The 14,340-nt window shown below is 40.3% G+C and overlaps 1 pseudogene; it reads left to right on the top strand.

Moving 5' to 3' along the window:
• The first annotated feature begins 301 nt into the window (after positions 1-301).
• On the top strand, positions 302-4,633 carry LOC143656763 (synaptotagmin-9 pseudogene; annotated as a pseudogene).
• The last annotated feature ends 9,707 nt before the right edge of the window (positions 4,634-14,340 follow it).

The following is a 14,340-nucleotide window of genomic DNA, read 5'->3' as shown; positions in this document are numbered from 1 at the left end:
AAAATACTCTAAGTATTTATTTAAATAACTTAGAGATGGTAAAAATAAGTAATATAAATACTTAAATCATTTTGAAATACCTGGGGAAGTGGAGGTAAATAATGTTGACCCTAGTCTAAAATATTGACAGAAGGTATCAAAATCTTTTCTGGAGGTTATTGAAATTCTTGAGCCCATTAAAATTGCTTCCTACCATCTTTCCCAGTCTGCCATAGAAGATTATTTTCCAAAAGCTTGAAATTCAAAGAAAATTTCTCATATGACTATATGTCCAATAGGAATTGTCTGAGAGTTGAATGGCTTCAGCTTCACTTTTGTTGTCTAAACCTTGGAAAATTTTCTATAATTGGCACTTACTGAAAATCTCTTGAAGAAAAGGGTCATTAGAAAGCATATTGTCAACTTTAGAAGTGAGAAAGTGCCAAATTGACAACAGACTAGCCAACACAATACACGCCTTTGCCAATTTGGCATCCAAAACAACAAGTTCATTATATGTAAATTGTGATGAAGAATACTAACATATTTTGCTTCTGACCAATATGATGAGGCTGTCTCTTTTACAACTGAATTTATGCAAACTCTCTTCCCCACAGAGGAGTCACAAAGTTTCGTATGTCACCTTATCCTTTCCTGGGTGATGTTCATTACTGCTGTATCAAAATCAAAATAACCCTCTGATAACTTGTAATTTAATGATTATACACTATCAGTACACTCTATATTAAGCAGGGTGTGCATGGGAGAAAAATGGACAAACAAGAATGGCTTAATATATACAGCATGTGCATATAGATCAAAGGAAAAATACAGATTACTTCTGCAACTTTTCCCATGGCTTTAGCTGGTACAGACAACGTGATTTTTCCATTATTTGTTCTATATTCTCTTTTCCCTTAGCAAACATCTCAACTCATTATAATTCCTTCTCTGCTGGGGACATAGTAAATCTTCATTTCTGAAGGTTCTGTACAATTAGAGGTAATGCCTACATTGGGGTTGCTGTACTTTATCATTACATTTACCATAGGATTTGCAAGTACTAAGAAACACTGCAGAGAATTTCCCACTAACCACATCCTCTCTATTCACTTTATTTTTCCTCCATAATAAATACTGGTATACTTGCACCCTGGTGGCTGGGAGTGACAGGTAGGACATGAGGAGAGAGGCACAATGGGGGCTGTGGGTGTGCCTCTCCTCCATGCCAGGGGAGGGACTGAGGAGACCAGGTGGGAGAGAGAGAGAAAGCAGGACTGACTGCCTGGCAAAGAGCTGAATGCCATGGTGGGAGGTCCAGCCAGCTGGGGCTAGAGCTCAAGTTTGGGTAGTTTCTCCATGATCCCTGGCAATGAGTGTGGCTGTCTGAGGCTGTCTCCCAAGACTTATGGCCCAGTGCAGTTTGAGGATGCAGAAGACAATGCCGAGGACCAGGGAACAGCTATGTCACCAGGTGCTACAGTTGCTGGCTGAGATCCGTGTCTGTGGGGCAATGGAGCATGACAGCTGCCAGGATTTCATCTATCACCTGCAGACCCAGCCAGACCCAGACATCTCAATGAGCTGACTGGCTCTTGTGGCTACTGCCTGTGGTCTCACTTTATGTGCCTCTCTTTGTGTCTTGGAAACTCTTCTGGGTTCCTGTGGGAGAAAGAGGCCTGGTCTCTGGTAGCAAAGACAAAACCTGGAGCCTCTTAACTACATGGACACAGAGACTAGTGAGAAGAAATATGAGAATGTCCTAGACCCTCCAACTCCCTGCCCTGACTCCTCCTTGATGATCAGCCATACTTCTGATATTTCCTCCTTCACACAGGCAGGGGGCCAGGAGAACAGTGCCCATGGTAACTGTGTACAGTGTATGTCACAGAGCCAACCTTGTCACCTGAGCATAGTTCAATCAGAAGACAACTCAACCTGTCAAACACAGACTTCAATATCCAGCAGCTTTAAAAACAGGAGCAGCTGACTGGAATTGATCAAATTAAACCAGAGTTATATAAGCAGAAGTAAGTGGATAATGATGATGGGAGAAGGAGTAACAGCAAAACCTGTGGAAAACTGAACTTCATCTTAAAATATGCAAATTAGTGCAGCTCATAGTGAAGATTTCCAAAACTGTCAATTTGCCTACAAAAGACTTTCCTGGGACTTGAGATCCTTATGTCATAATCTATTTGCTTCCCTACTGGGAAATAAAATACCAGACTAAACTTCACAGAAAAACCCTGAACCCTGTGTTTGATGAAATGTTTTTATTCTTGGTTCCCTACAACGACCTGGCAGCAGGAAGCTTCGCTTCTCTATGACTATGACATATTCTCTTGCCATGAACTCATTGGCCAAGTGGTAGTGGATCACCTTTTAGTCTTGGCTGACTTCCCCAGAGAGAGCATCCTTTGTAAGAATATTGAATTTGTCAGCAATCACACCATGGATCTTGGAAAACTGATGCTTTACCTCTTCTGTCTTCCACCTTCCAGCAAACTGACCATTACCAATGTAGAAGCATGGAATTTAAAGGTTATGGACACAACAGGGGCATCAAATTCCTATGAGAATGTCTCACTGATGTGTCCCAGTAGATTACTGAAGAAGAGGAAAACATCCACCAGAGAAAAGCATGCTGAACCCTGTTTACAATGAAGCCATTGTCTTTGATGTCCTTCCCAAGAACATTGATCAAATCCACTTGTCCATAGCAGTCATGGATTATGACCATGTAGGTCACAATGAGATCATCGGCATGCATCAAGTAGGCAATGAGGCTGAGAGACTAGGCAGAGAGCACTGGAGTGAAATGTTGTATCCTCAGAAACCAATCACATAGTAGAATTCCTTGGTGGAGAAACAATGACTATGGGTAAGAGGACAGTTTATGCCAAGGACACAGTGGACAAACATCTTATAATGATCTTAACTTTTCCCACCCAACAAAACTTGGATGAATTCAGTGACCAAATGCTCAGCTGTAGCCACAGCAGTAACTGGTCCTCTTTCCATATTGTATGTGATGAACATGAGAAATTCAACCACAGTTTTCAAGTGGTCCAAGGTAGTATGTTGCAGGGGAAGAATATCACTCATTGTCAAGAGACAAAATCAGTCTATGGAAGGAACCAACTGATAAAATGCAGGTACCAAGAGAATCAGGAGTACCAGGACTCCTTGTGGTTAGTGTAAAGGCACTTTGGTGGTGGGGATTCAGTACTGCCCTGGCAACAGTTACTCTGACTCATTATTATTTGCTTGATTTCCCTGGAAGGCAGAATATTTAAAAATATATCCAGATGCTAAATAGGCAGCAGATCTCAATTCATACTAGACTACATGTGTACTCATGATTGTCTATGGAAGATAACTTCACCCTAAGAAGTGCTCCAGCTTTGCAAGGAATGACCCTAGAAAAATAATAAAGGAAGCAAGCTGTTCCCCTGGCAAAAAAATAATGCAAGTAGGACACATTCACAGACATTCACTGCCCCCTCCAATGTACACAGCAGAGAGTTCCAGGTGAACATGGCTTCCTTTTCTGCTTAATTCAGATTATGAGGAGTTCTGACTCCCCAACACAGATCTCTAGGTAAGTTCTACTGGTGTTGGCATCAGAATGAAAGTTGTCATCCCTGTTAGAGAAAAATGCATCTCAACAGTACCAGCACTCTATATCGTCCTTTCCTTTGAACTTGTCCACTCTATCAGTTTTAAAAGGCTTATATACCCTAGAAAAGCCATGCGTTATTCCTAATCAACCTTGTAGAACCAATGGTTTTTTCTAATCCCTATTCAGTACTGTACATTGGAGACTTTAATTAGCTTATCTCCATGAAGATGTGACTCAATCAATGTGGGTATTAAACTTGGTAGGTGGAGATGTGTTTCTACCCATTCCAGGTAGGTCTTGATTGGTTTTACTGGAATCCTTTAAAAGAAGAAGCACTTTGGAAAAAGTTAGGAAACAACAAGAGAGAAAGTCATGAGGTTTGGAGAGAGCAAAGAAGGATGACAGAATGCCACAAAACCACAAAGCAGAGAGTCCACCAGCCTGGCAATTTTGGGAGATAATGAAGGAAAATGCCTCCCAGGGAGCTGGAGAGGAAGCTAATAGAGGATGCCTGTTTGCCATGTGCCTTCCCAGATGAGAATGAAATCATGACCATATTTGACATATGCCTTTCCACTTGAGAGAGAAATTCTGAACTTCATTGTCCTTCTTGAACCAAAGTGTTTTGCCCTGGATGTCTTGGATTGGACATTTCTGTAGATTCATTTTAATTGGGATATTTTCTCAGCCTTGAAACTGTAAACTAGCAGCTTATTAAATTCTCCTTTTTAAAAGCCATCCCATTTCTGGTATATTGCATTCTGGCAGCTGGCAAACTAGAACATCCACCAAGGGCACAACTTCAGAAATGGGTATACAAATGTAATCAGCTCTGTATGCAGCTTATGTGATCATGATTTAATTCTATGAAATGTCCTCATAGCAACAGGGAGGTCAGCACTTGCCCAAGAAGAAAAACGGACACCACCACCAAGTCACGTTGACACATGAACCTGACCATGACAGTCCAACCCTTGTCAACTTGGCAGCTATGCACATCACCTTAAACCATATTTAGTCTCAAAATAGAAAACAATAAGACACACATTTTCCCTCACTAAACAATACTCAACTGTCCCACATACAACCAGAAATGCATTAAATCTCCCCAGAATAAGATGCAAGTCCTTGGGTAATATTCATCCTTAAAGTTGACATCTTACAACTTAAATACTATAACATGAACACAATAGCATTACGGTCTTCATTTCTGTAACTGATCACGTGGTCATAATTCATATTTATTACTAACTTCTTTGACTACCCGTTCCATGTTCCCCTTACCCTCGGCAAGCACTTCAGCTGGCCATGGTTCTTTGTTTGGTGGGGTGACCCAAACCTTCATTCCTGAAGTTTCAGAGCCATTGGTAATCCTGCCTGGATTGGGTTGTTGCAGTTTTCCATTGATTTTAATCACAAGGCATGGTAGTACTAAAAGACACCCTAGGGGATCTCCTATATTCCAGGAAAACTCTTCTTTACCTCCATTGTGTAATTGCTTTCTATTTCCCCTTGATAGTCAGGGTCAATCACCCCAGCCAGTAAAGTAATTCCTTTCTTAGCTTGTTGATCCAAGGGCATGAGTAGCCCAAAGTGACCAGGTGGCAGCCTTAGATTCCAGTTCAATGGAATCATTGTTGTTTCTCCTGGTGGAAGCACTCCCCCTTCTGGAACCAAATCCTGTAGACTAGCAGAGCTTAAGGCCACAGAGACAGGAAGAAAACATTTTCATAGTGCATCATGAGGGGTAATAGTGAGTGGTGTCACTCCCATTTCCACCCTTTGTTTCCTGGACCCATGGATCCCAACTTTGGGAGAAACTGCATCATACAGTGGATGCTGATTCAGAGAATAAACTGCTTCCTGGAGAACATTACCCTTGCCCTGCAAGGTATTGTCACCTGGTTGGCACTGTTATTGAGTTTTCAAAAGGCCATTCAACCTTTCTATCAATCCTGCTGGTTCTGGATGGTGGGGAACATGGTAAGACCAGAGAAATCCATGAGCATGTGCCTGCTCCCAAACTTAATTTCTGTTAAGTGGGTTTCTTGACCAGAATCAATACTGTGTGGAATACCATGATGATGGATAAGGCACTCTGTAAGTCCATGGCTGGTAGTTTTGGCAGAAGCATTGTGTACAGGAAAAGCAAACCATATCTAGAGTATGTGTCTATTCCAGTTAGAACAAGTCACTGCCCCTTCCATGAAGGGAGTGGTCCAATGTAATCAACCTGTCACCATGTAACCAGCTGGTTACCTCAGGGAATGGTGCCATATCAGGGGCTGAGTATGTTTCTCTGCTGCTGGCAGATTGGACACTAGGCAGTGGCTGTAGCCAGATCAGCCTTGATGAGGGAAAGTCCATGTTGCTACCCGATGGATAACCTCCAACCCTACCACCATGACCATTTTGTTCATGAGCCCATTGAAATGACAGAAGTTGCTGGGTTAAGAGGCTGACCAGTATCCACAGAATGGGTCATCTTATCCACTTGATTATTAAAGCCTTCCTCTGCTGAATTCACCCTCTGGTGCATGTTTACATGGGACACAAATATCTTCATGTTTTTAGCCCACTCAGAAAGGTCTATCCACATACCTCTTCCTTAGACTTCTTTGTCACCAATTTTCCAACTAAAGTCTTTCCAAATCCCTGACCATCCAACCAAACCATTAGCCACAGTCCATAAGTCAGTACACAAATACACTTCTGGCCAGTTCTCTTTCCAGGAAAAATGAACAACCAGGCACACTACTTGAAGTTCTGCCCATTGGAAGAAAGGAGTTGTAGTGCTGCAGCTGCCCACTTTCAGGTTGTACCTGCTTATTGTGCAGGCCCATCTGTAAACCCAGACTGAGTTTTCTCTTTCTTGGCCAACTCACTATAAGGAACTCCCAAAGAGGCCATAGCTCTTGTCTGGGAAAGAGAAGGTGATGTGGCAGAAGTGTACACCATGGACATTTGGGCCACTTCCTTATGTAACTTACTTGTGCCTTCAGGACCTACTCTGACTCTATCTCATATACACCATTTCTTATGCATGGAGTGCTCCTGTGCATTCCCAACTCTATGGCTTGGTGGTCAGACAACACCCAGCTCATGACAGCAACTCAGGTCTCATGGTAACTTGGTGGCACATGGTTAAGAGTTCAATCTCTACTAAGGCCCAGTAGCAGGCCAGAAGCTGTTCCTCAAAAGGAGAATAGTTATCTGCAGCAGAACTAAGCCTTTGCTCCAAAATCCTAAGTGGCCGTGTTGTGATTCTCCTATAGGGGTCTGCCAAAGGCTCCAGAGAGCATCTTTATTGCCACTGACATTTCCACCACCATTGGGCCTGCTGGATCATGTGGTCCAAGTGGTAGAGCAGCTTCTATAGTAACCTGGACCTGTCACAGAGCCTCCTCTTGTTCAGGTCCCCACTCAAAATTAGCAGTTTTTCTGGTAACTCAATAAATGGGCCAGAGCAGCATACCCAAATGAGGAATATGTTGTTGCCAAAATCCAAAGAGACCAACAAGGCATTGTGCATTTTTTTTGGTCATGGGGGGCCAGATGCAGCAACTTACCCTTCATCTTAGAAAGGATATCTCAACAGGCCCCACACCACTGGACACCTAAAAATTTCACTGAGGTGGAAGGCCCCTGTATTTTTATTGGATTTATCTCCCATCTTCTGACATGAAAATGCCTTACCAATAAGTCTAGAGTAGTTGCTTTTTCTTGCTCACTAGGGCCAATCCACATGATATCATCAATATAATGGATCAGTGTGATGTCTTGTGGGAGGAAGAAATGATCCCTGCAGACAAAATTATGACATAGGGCTGGAAAGTTGATATACCACTGAAGTAGAACAGTGAAAGTATTTTGCTGACCTTACCAGCTAAAAGAAAACTGTTTCTGGTGGTCTTTACTAACAGCTTTTGAGAAAAAAGCATTTGCCAGATCAATAGCTGCATACCAGATACAAGGGGATGAATTGATTTTCTCAAGTAATGATATCACATCTGGAACAGCAGCTGCAATTGGACTTACCACCTGGCTGAGCTTACAATAATTGACTTTCATCCTCCAAAACCCATTTGTTTTCTGCACAGGCCAAATAGGAGAGTTGAATGGGGATGTGGTGGGAATCACCACCCCTGCATCCTTCAAGTCCTTAAGAGTGGCAGGAATCTCTGCAATCCCTCCAGGAGTCCAGTAAGGTTTCTGATTTACTATTTTGCTAGGTAGGAGCAGTTCTACTGGCTCCCACTTGGCCTTTACCATGATAATAGCCCTCACTGCAAGAGTTAGAGAGCCAATGTGTGGATTCTGCCAGTTGCTCAGTATGTCTATTCCAATTATGCATTCTGGAACTAAGGAAATAACTACAGAATGGGTCTGGGGGCCCACTGGATCCACTGTGAGATGGATCTGAGCTAAAACTCCATTGCTCACCTGACCCCCATAAGCCACCACTCTGATTGGTGGACCATAGTGACATTTTGGGTCTCCTGGAATTAATGTAACTTCTGAACCCGTGTCTAATAATCCCCCAAATATTTGATGATTTCCTTTTCCCCAATTCACAGTTACCCTGGTAAAAGACCATAGGTCTCCTTGGGGAAGGCTTGGAGGAAGATTAACAATATAAATTTGTGGCAGTGTAACAGAGTCCTACCCTAAAGGGACCTGCCCTCCCCCCATTCAAGGGGCTCTGGGTCTGTAATCTTTAAGCCTGGAAACTGATTAAGAGCCCATGACTCTGTGTTTTTGTAATTCAAGTTAGACTTTTGTTCACTTGCCCTAGAACTCTTTTGTTTATACAGCTCAAACAAGAATTTAGTAAATTGCCGATCTATTGTACTTCTAGGTTCCCCATGATCTACTAGCCAACACCACAAGTTTCTGAGAGTCAGATTATTTTCACTCCTGCTTTGAGTCTGTTGTCTATTATAATAACCACATCCACCTTGTCTTTGGTGATTTAGTGCTGCCACCTGGCTTCTGCCAACTTGGGATCCAGTCATCCCCATTGTGTTTAAGGATTCCAACTCAGTGACAGCAATATCCACAGTAATATCTGACCTACAGAGAAACACAAATGTAGAGCTCCTCCGGGATGATGGCACTACTCTCACAAATTTATTTCTCACAGTTCTGGTAAAAGGTGCTTCCTCAGGACATCACTGGGGTATATGAGGAGGCTTTCCATGATAAATCCACTCTAATATTCCAATCTATCTAAGCCTCTAGATCCCGTAATCTACATTATACCAGGGCAATTCTAGCATTTCAACCTCAGGTAATGTCAGCCACCTTTTGATCCATATTCCAGCCCATCATCCAAACAAACTATTAATGGGCCCATATCAATAAATTCAGCCTGATCCAGCCTTATATTCCTCTCACCATTATCCCACACCCTTAAAATCCATTGCCACACATATTGCCCTTATTTCTGTCTATATAAATTGGAAAACTCACACAGTTCTTTCAGAGTATAATGTACCTCCTCATGGGTGATACTTTGTGCCTCACTTTTTTGGGTCTTTTGGGGCTTTAGTCTAGTTATAGGCCTGGAAGAAATGAGGGGTGGGGGGGTGGGTCATGAAAATAATTAGAAGTTTCTTCCAAGCCATTTGCTTCAGGGCATTCACTTGCAGTTTCATCTGGTGAAACATGATTAATCACTCTAGAGCTAATTACTTCAGGTGGAGGTTGGGTGGCCAACTCCTCAGTCAGAGAAGGCTGGAGGTGGATTAGCTCTGTCCTCAGGGCAGACTATTACAGGGTTATCTAGAGAAGACTCAGCATGACCAAAAGTTTCAGTCTTCCACAGACATCATTGTCAATCCATATGTCACCATCCCATTTTCAGGGTCCCACTCTTTTCCAATTAATGCCCTCACTTTAATGGCTTACACTATGTGATTGATATTTCAGTTTATGTTGTAAAGTTACTACTCTAACAATAAGATTCCGAGTCTGATTTTCAGATATCTCAAGTCTACAGCTACAGGAAATAATATTTTCCTTCAGGATACTCATAGAAACACTTACATCTGTCAGACGGTGTGTAAGCCTCTCATTTGAAGCCTTAAGCCCCTCCTTTTCACTCACTAATGTATACAGTGTATCTAACAACAACCAGTCAACATCTCTATACCTTCTATTTCCACAAAACTCTGTAAAGGTGTCAAAAACATTACCCCCCCCCCCAGAGCCTGGCTTCATATAAGTGAAGCATTAGAAGAATCCAATGGTGATAGTTTGATTATCTCTTTTGCCAACTCACCCCATGAATTGACAGTATCATTCTGATTATGGGAATCAGAGTCCTTAGAGTTTTTGGTCCCATCAGAGTAGAAACCCAATCATAAAGACCCATTTTTAAGATCTGTTTCTTAAGAACCATTCCCAGTACCAAGTTGTATTTGCTAGGAATCTCTAGAGAAACAGAATCAACAGGAAATATCTATAGATATAAAATTTATAAAAGCATCTCACATAACCATGGGAACATAATGTCCAAAATCCATAAAGCAGGCTGTGAAACTGACAATTCCAATGAATGATCTGGACCCACTCCACAGGAGAGGCTCATTTGCTGATCAGGAAGAGAGACTGTCTCTTCTGAATCCTCCTAAAAAGCCTCCCGGAGATTAGATTAAATGTTACTCATTACAGAAGATACTCCTTTTGGCTGATTACAAATGCAATCAGCTTTGGGTGCAGCAAACATGATCATGACTTAATTCTATGAAATGTCCTCATAGCAACAGAGAGGCAGCACTTGTCCAACCATAAAAATGGGCACCACCACCTGGCCAAGTTGACACGTGAACCTGGCCATGACACAATGTTATAAAGTCCATAAGAATAACCTCCATTACTGGTAGTGTATTCTTCTTATTTATGTGTGTGTTGAGAAAAGACTGAGATTAACATCCACAGAATGGCCTCTTACCACCTATCTATTGTCATTTTCCTCAGTTTGTGTTTTCCATTAGTGAACATTTCTATAGGATACAAATATGCTCACACTTTGTGCTCCTTCCAAGATACACATCCATAGGCAACCTTCCAGATATCCTTTTTCATCAATTTTCAATCTCGTTCCTTATAATTCCTTAACAATGACACTCAACCAATAGTTACTTCCTATGAAATAATGCAGATTTATAAATGTGGCCATCTTTGCTTAAGGGCAAAATGACAGTAGGAAGTATTAATCAATTTTCTGCCTACTCTGGGAAGATGCTACCCACTCTGAGTAATCCCACACTGCTCAAGCCATTCACTCTCAGGTAGTACCAGTTTATCATGTGAACAGAACTGAATTGTTTCATCCTTAGCCAGATGATTATAGGAAACTATGCACAAAAAGCATTACTGTGTGCTGATGAAGAAGATAATGCAATAAAACAAGAATAGAATTCTGAGGCATTGTGCAGCTAATCAAATTTTCAGAAATTGGGTGGACACAATCTAGTATATACTATTTCCATTCTAAATATGTTGGCTGTAAAAGATCAGAATTCAGGTTGAAACAACTGTTGGATAACTGGTGGATTGGAGGATAAGGAAATTGCCATTAGAACTCAGAGAGGTACCACCAAATTCAGAGTTGTGAACACTGAAGAGCTCTACGTGATGCAATGAAGAGAGTGGTTGTCAAAAGTTTGCTGAGAAGTTGTTCAAATTTTCAAAAATTTCTACTTATTGGCTATTATTTTATCTTCTTGGGAGAAATGGATATCCTTTATTTTGCAAATTTTAAAATTGGATCATTTCTCTTTTTTATATTCATTTTTAAGTATTTTTTGTGTATTCTGTGTACAAGTCTCTTATGAAATATGTATGACATGCAAACATGTTCTTCCAGTCTGTGGTTTGTTTTTTCACTTTCTTAAAGGTGTCTTTTGAAGAACAAAACTTTTGTATTTTGATCAAGTGCATTTAATTAATAGTATTTTATCACATGCTTTAAGTATCATATCTAAGAAATCATTGCCTAATCCAAGATAATGAATAGTTATGCCTATATTTTTTTCAAAGAGTTTTTAGTTTTACCTCTTTTATTTTGATCTGTGATCTGTTTTGAGCTCATTCTTTTGTATAATGTGAAGCATGGGTCCAACATTTTTTGTGGCATGTGTATATCCATTATCCCTACACAATTTATGGAAAACACTATTTCCCACAAATTTTTCTTTGATTTTGGTTGAAGTCCAGTTGAATAAAAGATATTATTTATTAGTTCTTATTTCTATACAACTCATCTATGTATCTGTCCTCATGCCCTTCCACACTCTCTTGGTAACTGCAGCTGTGTGGTAGATCATCCCAGCACTGGTGGATGCAGGAGACACAGAAGTTTTGCCTATAGTCAATAGTCACTGGGTCTCCCGGTACTCCCAAGAAGATGGGGCACTTGGCCTCTGCTTTGAGGTCAGCCATGGAGGCTATAAAGGCCACTGTGCCATGATGAATTCTCCCTTCAATGAGGTTTGTACTTCCAGGAACTAGAGAATGTGAGGATCTGAATTCTCCTCAGTGTTCTCTCTCTTTCCTGGTATGCAGGCTGTGGATTTTCCAGGGTCCTCAGGAATCTATAGCTGTTTTGTCCTATTTCTTCCTCCTTCCATTCTCCTCTATAAGCCCCAGTTAACCACTGTAGATGTCATTATCCCCAACTATAAATAATGGTTGGCAATTGCAACAGTTGTCCTCTTAGTCAGGAAAGGGCCACAGCTCCATGAAGCAATGGAAATTCTGGTAATATAGAGACACAATTAACAAAATCCAGGCTGTGAACAGCTCTGTGAGACAACTGCCAGGTTTCTTAGCCAAAAAATAGCAAACATAAAACAGTACAACATATATTAGTGTGCTGGTATGAAAGGATGTATGTCCCTTAGAAAAGCCATGTTTTAATGAAAATCCCATTTCATAAAGGTAGAATAATCCCTTTTCAATACTGTATGTTTGAAATAGTAATCAGATCATCTCCCTGGATGATGTGATTTAGTCAAGACTCGTTGTTAAACTGGATTAGGTGATGACATGTCTCCACCCATTTGGGTGGGTCTTGATAAGTTTCTGAAGTCCTATAAAAGAGGAAAAATTTTGGAGAGAGAGAGAAATTCAGAGACAGAAGAACAAAATGGCATAGCCACAAGAAGTCAAGTCCACCAGCTAGTGACCTTTGCAGATGAAGAAGGAAAATGCCTCCCGGGGAGCTTCATGAAACAGGAAACCAGGAGAAGAAGCTAGCAGATGACACTGTGTTCACCATGTACCCTTCCAGATGAGAGAGAAACTCTGTGTTTGCCATGTGCTTTCTCACTTGAGTGAGAAACCCTAACTTCATCAACCTTCTTGAACCAAGGTATCTTTCCCTGGATGCCTTTGATTGGACAGTATTCTATAGACTTGTTTTACTTGGGATATTTTCTCAGCCTCAGAACTGTAAACTAACAACTTATTAAATTTCCCTTTTGAAAAGCCATTCTGTATCTGGTATTTTGCATTCCAGCATCTAGCAAACTAGAACAATTAAAGAGATAGAAAACATGTACTGGACAAAATGTTACCTGCATTTTTCCAGATTCTGGACTTTTCATTTTGAAAATAAAAAAAAATAATTCAGACAGTGGATATGTGATAATAACAAAAGAGATCATTGTTGTAAATGTGGTAATATAGTATGATTATTTTTTGAAAGGACACTCTGTACTCAATAGATATATGATATACTATGGATATACAAAAACCTATGATTCTAGGATTTACTTCAAAACAATGAGAAGTAGGTGATTAGTGGTGCATGAATTGGTGGATGTTTAATGGGATTTATTATATAATTTTCCCTACTATTCTATATGATTTACATATTCTACAATAAAAACATTTTTCTATAAATGTAACCATTGTTTACAGTGTCTTCTTGCCTCCCTCTGGCTAAGCCATCTTCTCCTTTACTCCTCTATTTGACCAAATACTCTCACTTTCTCCCTGCACATCAAGCTCTCAAATCCTTTCCTTTTCCACCCTAGGGAACAGAGCTATTAGACTTAAAAGCTCTTTAATCCAATTACAGTATAGTTCTACTTTCAAACAATATGTTCTTAAATAGTTTAATTTAACTGGGAAGGTGGATATCTGATCATAATAAAATATTGCTAATATTTTGTTTCAATATTAGTATTAGTTTTCTTTTAATTTTAAAGTGTATTTCATAACAAATATATTAAGAAATGTTCATTCATATTATCAAAAAATGCCTATGGATTTGCTTCAAAGTAATGTGATGGAAAGAGAGCTGGTGGTGGTAGAGATAAATAAAAACATCAATGAATTTATAATCATTTAAGTTGGTTTTTTAGTATATGGAATCATTAAAATATTCTTTCTACTGTTTAGTATAATTAAAATATTCTGTAAATAGAAAATATTTTTCAAATTCTAATTTTTTGAAATTGGCTTGTGTATTTCTTCTCCTTTCCAGCCAAGGTAGGTTCTCTCTGACTCCCTTCTTTGAGGCTCATCTCTCATACTTTCATCTCAAAGATTTCAGAACCCTTTATTTTCCCTTAACAACACAAAAATAACTGACATAGATGTAAATTGATATTGAGGAAATAGCAAGGCAGATAGTAGGGCTCTGCTTACTTATATGATATGGGAGTAAACCTAGAGGCCTGCTCTCATACAACCTGTGATACCTGGGTCTGGTTCCATGATTC

This window comes from Tamandua tetradactyla, chromosome 15, assembly GCF_023851605.1.
Source record: "Tamandua tetradactyla isolate mTamTet1 chromosome 15, mTamTet1.pri, whole genome shotgun sequence".
NCBI classification, from domain to species: Eukaryota; Metazoa; Chordata; class Mammalia; order Pilosa; family Myrmecophagidae; genus Tamandua; species Tamandua tetradactyla.
Note: the sequence above shows the minus strand (reverse complement) of the source record. Positions and strands in the feature narration are given on the sequence as shown.